Here is a 14,660-nt window from a genome sequence, read left to right as displayed (position 1 = left end):
GTCTTAAATTAACAGTAAATTGGGGACAGGCATAGAAATCTTATATTAACCTATGAGGATCCTAGATTAAAATAGGGATAAAATCAGATTAATCTGCCTTATACAAATAATTAAATTATTGATATTGTTGTACTATTATGAAATATAAATTTAATAAGCTGAATTAATAAAACTCAAAGCTCAGCATAAATTGAGCAAGAAGCTCAGACCTGTTGTCTGCAGAGAGCTGAGTTGTAGTCTGTGTAAAGCTCACAGGAAGTCACACCTCAGGCAGGCACATACACACACATGCAAAGTACTCTCAATACAGGGTGAAGACGGCTGTGGTTGGACGAAGACTGAAGACATCCGGCAGTGTGAACCAATCAGAAGACAACAGCTTCTTAGTTAAAAACTCATGTAATAGTTTAGAATTCGCTCTTTGTTGTGAACAGCTGCATGCAGAGGAATATTATCTTAGTTTTAGGTCAGATCTGATGTCAGCTAGATCAACAGAGAGTCTGCATGCATGCATTTCTGTACTATCCAATGCGTTTTTACTAAATATTCTTAAATGAATATTTTGACTCTGAGTCATCCTTGTCTCCGAGTGTTTTTTCCTCATTAACAGTACCAAAGAATCCGCTCTGACAACCTCGCGATGCCCGTCCAATATTCCCTGTATTTTTCGTAATTTTTTTTATTTAAAAATAGAATATTAGCGATTTTTTTGTACTGAAAACGGCTGGAATTGACTGAAGCTTAAAGGGTTAAATAGTCAAGAAAGGATGTTGTGCATAAATAAGGCGAATCATGATGATGATCATGGTTTTAATGGAATCAGTTGCCTTCACTGTGTGCTGTGTGTGCCTAAACAAAACTGCACATTTATTAATATAGTTACAAGTGAATTTATTCTGTAGTATTAGATTTATTAGATATTTTGCTAAAAAAGTAACGTCAACAAAATGCTTGTTACTGATTCAGTGTAGCATCAATGCCACTTTACAAATATATTACAAATATATTAACAGAACATTTTTTGCTTGTTGGCGGAAAAGTCAGTCTAGTTAGTCTAGTAAAATATATTTGCTATTGCACATCAACGGAGGAGAGATTGTAACATTGTATCACAACTGCTCCATCACTGCATTGTACTTTCTTCCTTCTTTCAATGAAAAGTTTCCTTTCTGAACAATGCACATTTCCCATAATCGTTGCTTTCCAAAAATATCTATCATGTAGTACCGGGTGTTTGCCTGGACAGAAATGCTGGAGCAGCTTTAGAGGGAGTCCGGAGAGCTTCTCTCTGCTGGAAGTGTACCAGAACTGATATTAATTCCCTGCCAGGATTTTAAACAGTACAGAGTCTACGCTGCACATGCTGACCTCCTTTCATTTTTATGGAACTTCTGACAGGAATATAAATATGGGTTCATACAGCCCAATCAACAAATGCTTAGTTTAACTGAGTGGCCTTTTACAGGGGCTCACTGCCCTTCTTTTAACTATTTTCTCTGTTTTCTAAAATGTCAGCTCTCCTCTGCACACTGTTTATCTAGCCGTCAAATTCCTGCCACAGAGAGAGAGGCAGAGAAAGACAGACGGGTTACCAGCCTCACTGTTTTTTATAGAGCAGTTATGGAGGGTTTGGCATTTTTCAGGGTTTTGAACAATGTTCTGGGAGCACTCTGTCATTTCTCACTCTGTGACTTTTAGGAGCTTGTGATGGATGGTTTACCACCTCCCACCTCTTCCACATTAAACTGAGAATGGTATCACTGGTATCAATAAATGCATGGCTGTGGCAGTGGGATGCGGCAGACCTTTGGGTGAACCTCAAATGGAGCCTTCTGTTTCCTATTTAGCCAGCGCCTGTAATCTGTCATATATACATGTATACAGACTGCTCTCTACTCACTCTGCCACTGAAAGTTGTTTCTAATTCTGTGTGGAGGGTGGAGGGATGTGCAGTGAGATCAGTCTTTCTTACCGAGGGTTACACTAATATAATGATTTGTTGATACAAAAAGAAACAATACTGGCCCGTTATTAAAACCCAGATCCACTCCAGCAGGTTTGCTCTCCCCCTAAAACAATGAATATTACTCAGTTTGAAAGAATACAGATTCATTCAATCCTGCACTGGAGCTGAAAGGAGGTTCTGTTTTCACTCATCTCTTTGCCCATCTGTCTGTTTTTCTGTGCGTTTATTAGCAAGATACCTCAAAAAGTTACAAACCGATAATGGCGCTGAGTGCAAAGATTATTTCATTCATATTTGGTAATGAGCCAGATTTCTCTCAGTTTTATTTTGTTTTGTTTTTACTTTTTTTAAGCAATATTCAGAAAGAGTCATGCCTTCATTATATGTTATTGTAAGTTTCAAAGATTTCCCAGTGAAAAAAAATATGAGATATTTTTTGGCAGCTTTAGCAGTGTTGAAAGTTAGCAAGCTAGTCTGTCAGTGCAGAAACACATTTATTCCACCTCAGGGCCAGTAGCTGTGCTATGATGCACGGGGCAACCCCAAGTCCAGAAGCTTCCTCCCATCTCATTGTTGATATTTTGGAACACAGCTGTGAACAGTGTGTGTGGCTTTCATGATGTGATTCTAAATTGATCAGTGTTTATTTTTATTATTTAAAATGGTTGTATTTATATAGCGCTTTTATCCATTTTTTTTAACCAGTATTCTTTCATTCACTGTCTGCTGTTTGTTACATAATTGATGTCCCATAGTTTGTTTGTAGCAGTAGTAATACATGTTTTTGGTCCGTGAGATCAGAGTGCACCACTGCATCTGTAAGGCTGATTAACCTAAGAAGTCTCTTAAATATTAATATTCAAATTCCAGATTATATCTGGTGGTGCCCTGATAAACAAATGCAATTTTAACTGTAAAAGTGTACTTTAATCTATATAACTATGGTGGGAGCTGGTTCCACAGCAAATTAGCCTGATAGTTGAAGGCGGTGCCTCCCATTCTACTTTTGGAAAATCTTGGAACACAAATAAACCTGCAGTCTCAGAGTGCAGTGCTCTGTTAGGATATGGTACCAGAGGGGTTTTTATCTGTTGCCTATCAAAAGGCATGAAACGCTCAGACAAACAATGTTTAGGTATGAGTTCATGTTTTGCTTTACTGCAAAGACAAGAGTCTAAAGAATAAAAGAAAATAGTTGGAGGTCTGCATGAGTTCGAAATTTTCAAGCAGAAAAAATTACTTTGGAAAAAAATTGGTCAAAGTGAATACAGTGTAAAAAAAATGAGAAGTTACATTTTTACACACAAAATATGAGCATTGGCCTGAGATTTGAGTATTTATGGGCATCATACGTAAAATCAAGTAACGAGTCGATAGCATACTAACCACAAATAAGTACGCTTTCTTTTTGCAGATACAACTCCAGTTCTTCTTCTACTTGTTATGCAATTATCCTGGCAACTGTTAACATCCCCTGCAGGCACTTAGAGGAAAGTTCAGATGTGACCTTAAAAAAGCTGGAGGATGCTGTCTCGGGGAAAGCATTGCTTCTTGTCTTGTCTAGTATAATAACTAAAATGTTTACTAGGGCTAGAAAATACCTTGAAGACTTGTGTTGCTGTACTGAACTGTTTTTGTATGAGAAAACTATGACAAAATGAGAAAAAGTATTATTTCTGGGAACTGTCATAGTCAGAAAAATCTTTGTTGTATCTTTCCAATTTCTTGAGCATCCATTATATGTTTTGCTGATATGGCATATTTAGAAAAAAATTCAGGGGGAAAAAAGCTATTAAAGAAGTGAAAATAGATCTACTGCAAATTCTCTAACTTTCTCCATTAGTGGGTGGAAACTGGCTCTGATCACTGCAGCCTGTCGGGCTTCAGTGGGCTTCACTGTGGATGCAATGTGACCAGCTATGAAGTGAACTGCCTGCTGGGTGATTGATATGTTTTATCCAGGCTAGATAGAAGGAAATTGCTGTTGTCCATCTCATTTGCACTCATTGATCCATCTGAAAACTGGAGGGAAGCAAGGAGAGACTGAAAAAGAGAGAGGAATGGTTGATGGTGCCACGCTGGATGCAGGTGGAAGCCAGCGGCAGGCCAGAGCTTTTCATTACCCACATACAGCTCCATTCTCAGCAGAGTATGGATAGTCTTCTCTATAGGAGGTACAACACAATGGTTTGGGAGCAATTGAGTCAATGTGGGCTTGAAATTCGGTATAATACATTAGTGGCGGGCTAGGTGATAATTCAATATTCCTGCTGTTCTTCTCTATATAATATATAATAATAATGTTGTTGTAATAATTGACAAACTATGTTTCCTAAAACAATATAAAATTGGTGAATAATGTAGAAAATAAACATATCTAATTTATGTTCCAACTTCAACTTCATGTTAACTCGTACATAGTATAGTATATAGTGTGTAGTGTTTTACATTGACAATGTGTCAAAACAAAGTACACCTAAACCTCTATGAAGTGTTCTTTTTTCTTTTTTTTGGACCGCTGAGCCAGCCATATTTGTCTTTCTGAAAACCTTGCAACTACTGAGAGACTATCTGACTCTTTAGCTGCTAAATTATCTACTACGGTTTTTCAGCAGTCTGTCTGCTTCTTGCTGCTGGCCAGTGGACTTTTAGAGATTTTTCTCAGGAAACAGCTAAATGCTATGAAAGCAACCAAAGAAATAAAGTTGCAGAATGGATGGAATCATTTTAGGGAGCTGCTTTCAGGATGTCACAAAAGTCACCAATGATTATGTTGCAAGCACAGAAAAAAAAAAAGAAAAACAAGCTGTTAGTAGTAACAATGCAGAAACTTACACAATTTCTTGTTTAGTGTATGGCTGCTAATAGTGACCTCCTGACTTGTTTGTGAACTCATTTCTTCTGTGACTGCAGGACATTATTTCATGTCATACTGTCATATCAGAGTTACCATAATTACCAGTTTCCCACCTGTAAACAACATTCAACTCATAATTACAGGGAAAGTCAATTTTTTTCTGAAAGCTCTGAGATGACTGACATGACAGTATAAAGTATGGAAACACGGGTCTCACATCAGCCACAGTCTGATGTTTAAGGTAATTTAACACTGACATGTAATAGATACAGTGTTGCACTGACTGATTCTATATAGTAGCTATTGAATTGTTTTAGTAAGCTCTTTGCTTAATTCAGACAGATCGAATCTCTAGTAATGACTATGAAGCAGCGTAAGAGAAATTGTGGCTTTACTCTTATGGGTGGTTACTCTGTGTGCCGACAACGGGACACTGTCAATTTTCTTGTATGTTCACTCCCTCCAGGAATTCGCGATGTTGCGATCGCGCGAAATAACCAATCTCCACGAATTTTGCGCGGCCTTGCAATTTTGTCCAATCACCGCAACTTTCCCACAATTTTGGCCCGCCTCCCATGAGTTCCACCAATCATAGCACCTCCCAGTGCAAACGTAATGCATATGCGTACGTCACCAAATTCACTTCCTTGTTTATGGTTTGAAGATGCAGACATGTGCGATACTAATGTCTCTCATTTACCAACAAAAATTGTTGCTGAAGACCATGATAAACAATTAATTCCCTCATGTTCTTCACCAAAGCGGAGCTAAACTGTTTTACACTCGTGCAATATTGTGGTGGAATAAAAACAAAACAAAACAAAAAAAAGGAATCGATTGATACACACTTTTAAAAAAAACACACGAAACATATTAGAATGGCTGAAATGAGCGGACAACAGACCAGACAAATCACCATGATGGAAACTGTTGCATCCAGATCCGTTGGAGCACTGAAAGAATGAGGTAAATTAGATTAATTATTCCACCAAAGAACACGGTGGAGTTATGTGACGATCAATGTCTGTGAATCCTTCCTCTGTTACCCACATCACTCAAAAACAGACTCAGGGATTTGAACTAAATTTTCAGGGTCGGTCAGAAATGACACAAGGACCAATGATTAGACTTCGGCAGTGATACGGCTTAAAGTTTGGATCCACAGATTTGTAAAGGATTCCCACTGAGGTAGCGGCACAGCGTCTCATAGCAGCACGGTACCATGGCAACAAGTGAACGCTACCTCAGCGGCCTGCTGATGATCACGATTGTGATCCTACAACAAATCTACCTCTGTGGACGTATCGGAAATGACACAAGGAACAACTGATTAAATTGTGGGGGTGTTCTGAGTTCCATCAATTCCCGTCATCCGCTACATATTTAGGTCACACGATTCGGTATGTAAACATGTATAACACACACTTGTGTTCAGCACAAGGTCAGGTAATGAACAGTTTTGGTGGAGGACTGCACTCTCTCACTGCTGTTCTTGTTAATTGATGTGACAAGCCGTGAGCGTGTGTGTGAACACGTGTGTGCCAGGAAGTGAAATTAACTTTTTAAGTCACTGACAGATATGTCAAATATGATTAATTCCATAGTAAATTAGCATTTTGTGCCGCAAATCTACCAACCACGTCATGTTAAACCAGTATCTGGTTGCTGCTAATGTCCCACCATGGTGTGCCAGCTTTTGTGTAATGGGTTGGAACGTTAAATAACTAATTTCAGAATAATATAGTCAATTACAGTGTTGAAACATGTTCTACAAGCTGAAAAAAATGCAGCTTTTTAGCAATTGTCACTGTCTCCTGCAATTTCATCACAATAAATAAGCTTAAAACATCGCAACTTTTATCACAATTTTTTTTAGAAAAGCTGCCGCGAATTCAGGCATTTTCAGCCGCAACAATCACGAAAAACGAAAAATCCTGGAGGGACTGTATGTTGCCTAGTAACAATGTTGGAATGGCGAAGTGTAAGTAACACTTGCAATTCTGACCCTTGAGAACCAAGCATATTAACATGGATGTATTCCTTGGCCAGGGATATGCCTTCATCAAAACAATTTATAGAAAGCGATAGCACTATTAAAAATGAAAAAATAAAAAAAACGTTTATGTAAGCTGGCAGTGAACCACCCATAAAGTACGCTGGTTCATTTTTTACCTTTGTGGAGGTGAGAGGAAAGCCCAGTGTAGGCATTGGGGACTACTATATGTAGCTAATAAAGTGAAAACCCTAGTGGTAGTAACGACCCCAGTATATGTATGGAACTGCAAAAAGTCCCACAAGAAAACAGTTAATATCAGCGGATTTGCTAATTATATTTTGAGTGGTCTTATTTCTTCATTTAGGTTCAGATATTTTTTCCCCCATAGAATCCTTGCTCTCTCTCTCTCTCTCGTCCAAATCGCCCCTGCTCTGGTACAAATCTGCTCTGCTCTCTGCTTTAAACTCCTTTCTATTTCAGATATATTGTTACTAGCACAAATGTGTGTTTAGGTTTGACCTGTCTACACTCAGACTGCTTCTGTGTGCTCACAAACTTCTGATTTGTGTTCTCACTCCCAACCCTATCAACAGGTCCCCAACCAATAGAAAGCCAGCCAATGATGTTGACCAATGAAATTATTACATGCCTCCTTGTACTTCGTGTTGCTTTACTTACAGCATCCGCCATAAATGGCCTACTGGCTTAACCTAGCCACAACCCATTCCTGTCCTCCACAGTGCTCTGTATTTAAAAAGACAGAAAGGTATGGGATCAAGTACTAGGGGTGTATTCTACGCGATACGCAGGTATATGCCGTATACCCACTAGAAAAGGTTCCTGAATTTCTGTAAACCATTAAAAATGCTCAAGATACGTTCAGTACTGTTTTTTTGACATAACGTTCACTTTCCCATTCATAAATTTGCCTTCTCTGTGTTACGAAGTGGTGAAGTTGTACGTGGCGGGGTAAAGGTGTATGTCTTAGAACAGGGGTCACTAAATGGTGACCGCAGTCCGGATCCGGATCCGGACCCAGACGTCGTCTATATGGGTGGAAATTTGATGGGTCGCTTCTATTTTACCAGCGCAGCTTTCCAGTGTTTATTATTGTTTTATCAGCTCAGGAAACAAACAAACCAATTACGTATGAGTTCACCCATCGCATGTGACGCTACTCAGCCAATGAAGTCTCTGCATTGCATCGCACCTCTGCCTTCAAAAACAAGGTTGAGAGGTGAGGGACAGAGAGGTGGACAGTAGTGATGGAAGGTCGGCTCTTTTCAAAGAGCTTTTGGCACGACCTACAAAGAAGAGCTGTTTTTTTCAGGTCCCAAACGGCTCCTAGTTTAGTATTATTTGTAGCCTCATATTTTAGCCTAACCAGGCAAATATGAATTATTTATGCATTGACAAACTCTTTTGCATTCAGTGTTTTTATGAGAAGCCTTATAATTGACTCATTGTGTGCATTTATTCTGTTACAAAAACAGACATTCTTTTTTTAAATATTTCAATCACAAAAAAACAAATGAACAAAACTCTGCACACAAACCCACAGAACCAGAATAGAAACAGAACCAAACTCGGTATTCCAACAGCATAAATGTCCTCAGTGCTGGTTGGCATTCAGAAAAATCAGATGCCTGAGCTTGGATGGGCTGATACCATTTCTTCTTTCAGTGAATATCTGCAATGTTTTTGAGAAGATTCTCTCAGATGGAACAGAAGTTGTCTTTCCTCCATCACCTTCACCAGGTGGGGCAGACTGAGGCCTTAGCCTGCCACCAGCTCAGTGGGTCTTCGGCTTGTTGGATGAGGGGCTCCTCAAGTTATGATCCTCCATTACAGCATCAGCTGTAGGATTTCTCCTGAATCATCTCCTGTAGCTCTTCCATCAAAGAGGCTCCACACAGCAGAAGTTTGAGGTTCCTCCTCCACTTGGTCCTCTAATAGTGGAGGTGTCAGGCTGCTGGGGACATTTTGCTGCTGCTGCTGCTCTTATTCTCTGAAATGTCTCATCAACAGCTCTGTTGTCACTGAAGGCAAGCTTCTTTAATGTAGGATCCAGTAATGTGGTTTCTGTGAGGACAGTGTTAAACTCCATACTCTATTAAATAGATTGGGAGTCCGCTCACATTCGGTGGGAGTTGGCTCTTCAGATTCACTACAAAGCATCGACTCTCAGAGCCGTATCTGTTGCGCATTACACATCACTAGAGGATAGACTATGGTCACATGCTGACCATGTTTGGCTGAACATACAGCTGCAAGGCAGCTTTCTCAATGATGAACATAATCAAAACTAAGTATCGTTCCAGACTCAACAATGAGCTCCTCTAAATATGTTTGAGAATGGCTCTGACACCATTCAGGCCACGTTTCAAAATACTGGCAGGACAAGCTGAAACTCAGTTCTCCCATTAAGCAGCAGAGATATAAGGGGAGTGATATAAGAGGAAATAAATGCAAAAGTGTTCAATTGTTTACATTTTTGAGATTTGGATATTCTTAAAGACGTATATAAGTTGGTTCAAGTTGTTCAGTCTTTATTTTTTCAAGTTCTGCACTTTATTTTAAGATATACAGTTATATCAAAAGTTATTTATGAATAAATGTCAAAATGTTTTTGAATCATACTGAATTTATTTGATTTGATGGTAGTTATTGATTATATTCAGACGCAAATAAAATTACTAGGTTACATCAACATATGTCACACTAATTAAAGTTAGACATTATGATGTTCTGGACCTTTGCTTTAATACATTTTCTCTGACTGGACCTCTACTTTCTCATCATATATAATTTCCCATCTCGCTTTGGTTTACGAGGCTGAACGTAAGAGTATACTGGAAAAATCCGAGTATACCCACTAGAATAAACTAGACTACACCACTGGATACTACCTCCATAAAAGGTCACTAGAAACATAAATACTGAATAAAAGATAAAATTAAATTATTTTATTATTATTATTATTCTAGCAAATGTCAATAATAATGTGAATGAGCTTGTCTTAATTCTGGGAAACAATAGTTTCTAATGGCAATTATTGCAACTGTATTTCCCATCACATGAAAGACAGAAACACAAAGGGAAACAGCAGCTGGTTACCAGTTACACCGTAGCACCGTGTCAATGATTATTCTTGATGTGCACCGAAAACAGTGTGTGAACAGAGCACAGGATGTCTGCAGAAATAAGGACCTCCTACTGTGTTTGGCTGCCATTGACAGATATTATTTACAAAGCTTCTCCAAAATCTAGCAGTGACTACTATTCTCTGTGTACAGTTTCTCCTCATATCAAGTATTTGTTTAAGCCACACTTGATTTCCTGGAAAATATGCTACAGGCATGCTCCTACTGTGTGGACTTGGGGGTACAAATTTACTTCACAAGAACCCTTGGAGACACAGATGCTGACGAGGAAAGCATGAATTGGCCTTAATGAGCAATGGATAAATCTCTGTAGGTCCATCACTCTGAGTGAATCCTTTCTGTGTGTTTTTTAATATCGCCAGTTTTAACCAGCAGGAGGCCCCGGTGAGAACAGTGAGGAAACGTTATCTAACTTCTGAAGTGGCTGCAAATTTTATTGAGATTTTACAGAGCACTCCTGCCGAAATTCTGCCTGCACCGTGTGATTTTATTGTTGACAATTTTAACAACAGACTGAAGTCAACTCTGGACTCAGTGGCTCCACTTTTAACAAAAACAATCAGAAAGAAACCGATACCCCCATGGAGAAAAAATGATAAAATCAATCACTTAAAAAGAAACTGCAGGAGTGCTGAAAGGAGATGGAGGAAATCAAAACTAACAGTTCATCATGAAATCTTACGTCAACAACTCAAAACCTACAATAATGCAGTCAAACAGGAAAGAACTTCTCATTTCTCACAACTCATCACAGAGCATAAAAACAACCCCCGGTTCCTCTTCTCCACTTTCAATGTTTTAGCAGGCACTAATTTTAATAAAGCTTTTAAGACACCATCAGACACTCTTTGTGAGAACTTTGCAGACCACTTCAGAACCAAGATCAAGGACATCAGATCCAGCCTTTTATCCCACCAAGTTTTACCTGTTAACACATCTGATCTGCTGTCCTTGCCTGAGGAAACCCTGGAGAGTTTTGCCCTGGTTGATGCAAGGACACTTGGTCGAGTTTTCTCCCAAGTAAACCCAACAACCTGCCTTTTAGATCCTATTCCCACACCACTCTTAAAATCATTTTATGGATTCTTTGAGGAACAATTTTTAAACATAATGAACTGCTCTCTTCAGACAGGTGTCTTCCCCACTGCCTTTAAAACGGCGTGGTGAGGCCCCTCCTGAAGAAGAGCAGTCTAGACCCTAATGTTCTTAATAACTACCGTCCTGTATCCAACTTACCGTTTTTAAGTAAAATTTTAGAAAAACTGGTTCTTAACCAAGTCAGTGACTTTTTAAACAGAATTAACATTTTAGAAACACATCAGTCTGGTTTTAGGATGAACCACAGTACAGAGACAGCACTTTTAAAGATTTTAAATGATATCAGGTGGAATTTAGATAATAAAAAACTAACAGTGTTGGTTCTACTGGATCTAAGTGCCGCTTTTGATACAGTAGACCATCATATCTTATTAAACAGACTCAGACACCTGGTTGGCCTCTCTGGTACTGTGCTTAACTGGTTCAACTCTTATCTTCACAGACCGATGTTTTTATGTAAGTATGGATACGTGTTCCTCAGGAACCCATGAAATTAGGTGTGGGGTTCCCCAAGGGTCAATTTTAGGTCCCATTCTTTTTAATCTTTATATGCTTCCTCTTGGGGACGTCATCAGGAGACACGGCATCAGTTTCCATAGCTACGCTGATGATACACAGCTGTACATTGCCGTGTCTCCTGATGACACAGGGCCAATTGATACTCTTTTAAAGTGTATTTTAGACATTAAGTCATGGATGGCAGCGAACTTCCTACAGCTCAACCAGGACAAAAACTGAGGTTTGAGTTATAGGTCCTGAAGGTCAGAGAGAGAAACTTTTACCTAAATTACAAGTTTTTAAACCAGCAGAATTTGTAAAAACCTGGCGTTATTTTGACTCTGAGCTGAATTTTATCCCACATATAAAAACATAACAAAGATAGGTTTTATCATCTAAGAATATAAGCCAGAAGTCCGCCCATTTCTCTCTCAGGCGGTAGCATGGAGGTGCTAATGCATGCTTTTATCTCTCTCGTTTAGAACTATTGTAATGCCCTGCTCTCTGGTCTTCCCAAAAAGAGTATTTTTAATCTTCAGCTTTTACAAAACTCAGCCGCACACGTGCTGACAAGGACCAGGGGGCGGGAGCATATTACACCAGTTTTAAAGTCGCTGCATTGGCTCCCCGTCCGTTTCAGGATCCATTTTAAGGTCCTTTTATTAGGTTTTAAATGTCTTAATGGCCTTGCGCCTTCTTATTTGTCCGACCTCCTTTTAACATACCAACCCTCGCGGACCCTGAGGTCCTCTGGCAGCGGATTCTTAATTATACCACAAGCCAGAACTCGAACACACGGCGAGGCGGCATTTAGCCATTATGGTCCCCGCCTCTGGAATGGCCTGCCGGAGAACCTCAGGACTGCAGAGACTGTCGGTGTTTTTAAAGGAAGTTAAAGACTTACCTTTTAATCAGGCTTTAACTGATCTTTTAAGCTTTCTTATATTCTGATGTTCTTATCATTCTTTATTTATCATCTTATGTATTTACGGTTTTTACTTCCCATTATTTAGTTATTACCACATTTATTTATTTGTTTATTTTATTTCTTTCAACTCCAGTGTTTCCTCAGGGGGTCCTCCACACTGGGGACTGTGTCTGGTCTGCTGCTGGGGGTGTTGTCCACAGGTCTCCTCGGCTCGGCTAGTTGAGGGGCTCCCTACCTCGGAGTGAGGTCCCTGTGTCTGTCGTGGTCGGGGAGTCTGGTGCCGGCGCCTCCGGCCGGGCACGGCCTGGAAGCTCCTCCCGGTGCAACCCGGTCTCACGGGGATTCGTGAAACTGTCACGTAAGTTTTAGTTTCGGTTTCGTAGCGCACCAACACGATTTCGTCATGTTTTCGTGCCGCTCACCACGAAATGTTTTTCGCTGTGGTAATCACATCTGAAAGTGGTTTATACCGGCGGATTCATGACGATCTAAGCTGGTCCATCGGCGTATACTGCTTGTGTGATTGCGTTTGCGGCCGCCGGCCGCCGGACATTCTTGAAATTCCTATGCAAATTGCCCGGCTTAATGGTTAGGTTATGGTTATGGTTATGGTTAGGGTTATGGTTAGGGTTATGTTTAAGGACGATTGTCATGCAAAATATAGCGTTGGATTCACCACGGTTTTTACATTTAAAATATAAATATAACACATTCTTTTTGAAATACGTTCTGAGTGGCACGAAAAGTCCGCCGTTTAAAATACATTGGTGCGCATTTCGTGGTGAGCGGCACGAAAAACATGACGAAATCGTGTTGGTGCGCACGAAACCGAAACTAAAACTTACGTGACAGTTTCACGAATCCCCGTGAGATCGGGCTGCCCCGGTGTGGACGGCCCCCAATGGAGGCATTTTCCACAATCGTCAGTGCCACGCCATGTCTTCCTATAGCCATTGGTGAGAGTGTGTGTGTGTGTGTGTGTGTGTGTGTGTGTGTGTGTGTGTGTGTGTGTGTGGTGTGTGTGTGTGTGTGCAGTTGTGTGCCTATATGGAGGAGGGTGGGATGGGTATTCTTATTTTTAATGTTTTAAAATGTTGTACAGCACTTTGCGCTGCTTTTTTTTGTATGAAAAGTGCTTTATAAATAAAGTTGATTTGATTTGATTTGATTTGATTTCCTGCTTCACTTTGTCATTTTATGACAAAATATTGATTATAGCCTCTTTAAAGCCCACACACTAAAGGACCACCTGGTAGGTCAAGCCAGTGCTGCTGACTGCTAGCTGCTGGCTATTGTTCCCTGTTAGAAGGCTATGCTAAGCTCTCCACAGCCTCAGTTCCTCATTGGTCCGAGAGGAGACTGGGAGTCACAAAGGGGAGACTGAGGCTCAAACCTATGTCTCCTTATCCTTGCCCCACCTCATCATTCTCCACCAACGCATTCTCCCGAAAGCTCCCCTGTGGAACAGTGGAGGCAATATTTGTGACAGAATCTCTCAGACTATTAGGCACCCAGAAGCACCTTTGAGAGTAATCTCTCTCTTTCGATCTCTCTCTTTCGATCTCTCTCTCGCTTTGAGTTTCCTTCCTTCACTGTCTCCCTCTCTTTCCTCCACCCTCACCACTCCCTCTCTCTCCCGGCTGCTGGTCACTGATCACTGTGAGATGAACACTCACATCCTCTCACACACACACACAAACACACACACTCATGCACCCACATTTGCACACAAGTATTCCCTCATGCACATTACCATGCAGCAGCCCCAAAACACACATTGATTCATTCAACCCTATCGAAACACTCACACACTGCTTCAGCAACAGTAAACTTGCCTTTTCTTTGTTCTGCAGTTTTCGTTGCAGCAGCTACAGCAGAACAATCAAAGTGATGAATTGTTAAAGAAATACACATACACATGCAGTACACCTACACAATTGCTGTGGAATGTGCATCAGGATTTGTAAATAAGATGAAATAGAACATGAACATGATTGGGCACCATAGACTGTATAAAAAGATGGACGTAGCTGCCAAGACGTCGCCTGTTGGTTTCTGCACTGAGAAAACGACGCCTACTTCCTGGTTTCCATCTTGGATTTTGGAGCCAGTGATGAAAAAAAATTCTCAGAGGGCGGAGCCAGAGAGCAGTG

This window comes from Acanthochromis polyacanthus, chromosome 20 (genome assembly GCF_021347895.1).
Source record: "Acanthochromis polyacanthus isolate Apoly-LR-REF ecotype Palm Island chromosome 20, KAUST_Apoly_ChrSc, whole genome shotgun sequence".
In the NCBI taxonomy this organism is placed as follows: Eukaryota; Metazoa; Chordata; class Actinopteri; family Pomacentridae; genus Acanthochromis; species Acanthochromis polyacanthus.
The sequence above is the reverse complement of the archived record's forward strand: the minus strand, read 5'-3'. Positions refer to the sequence as shown.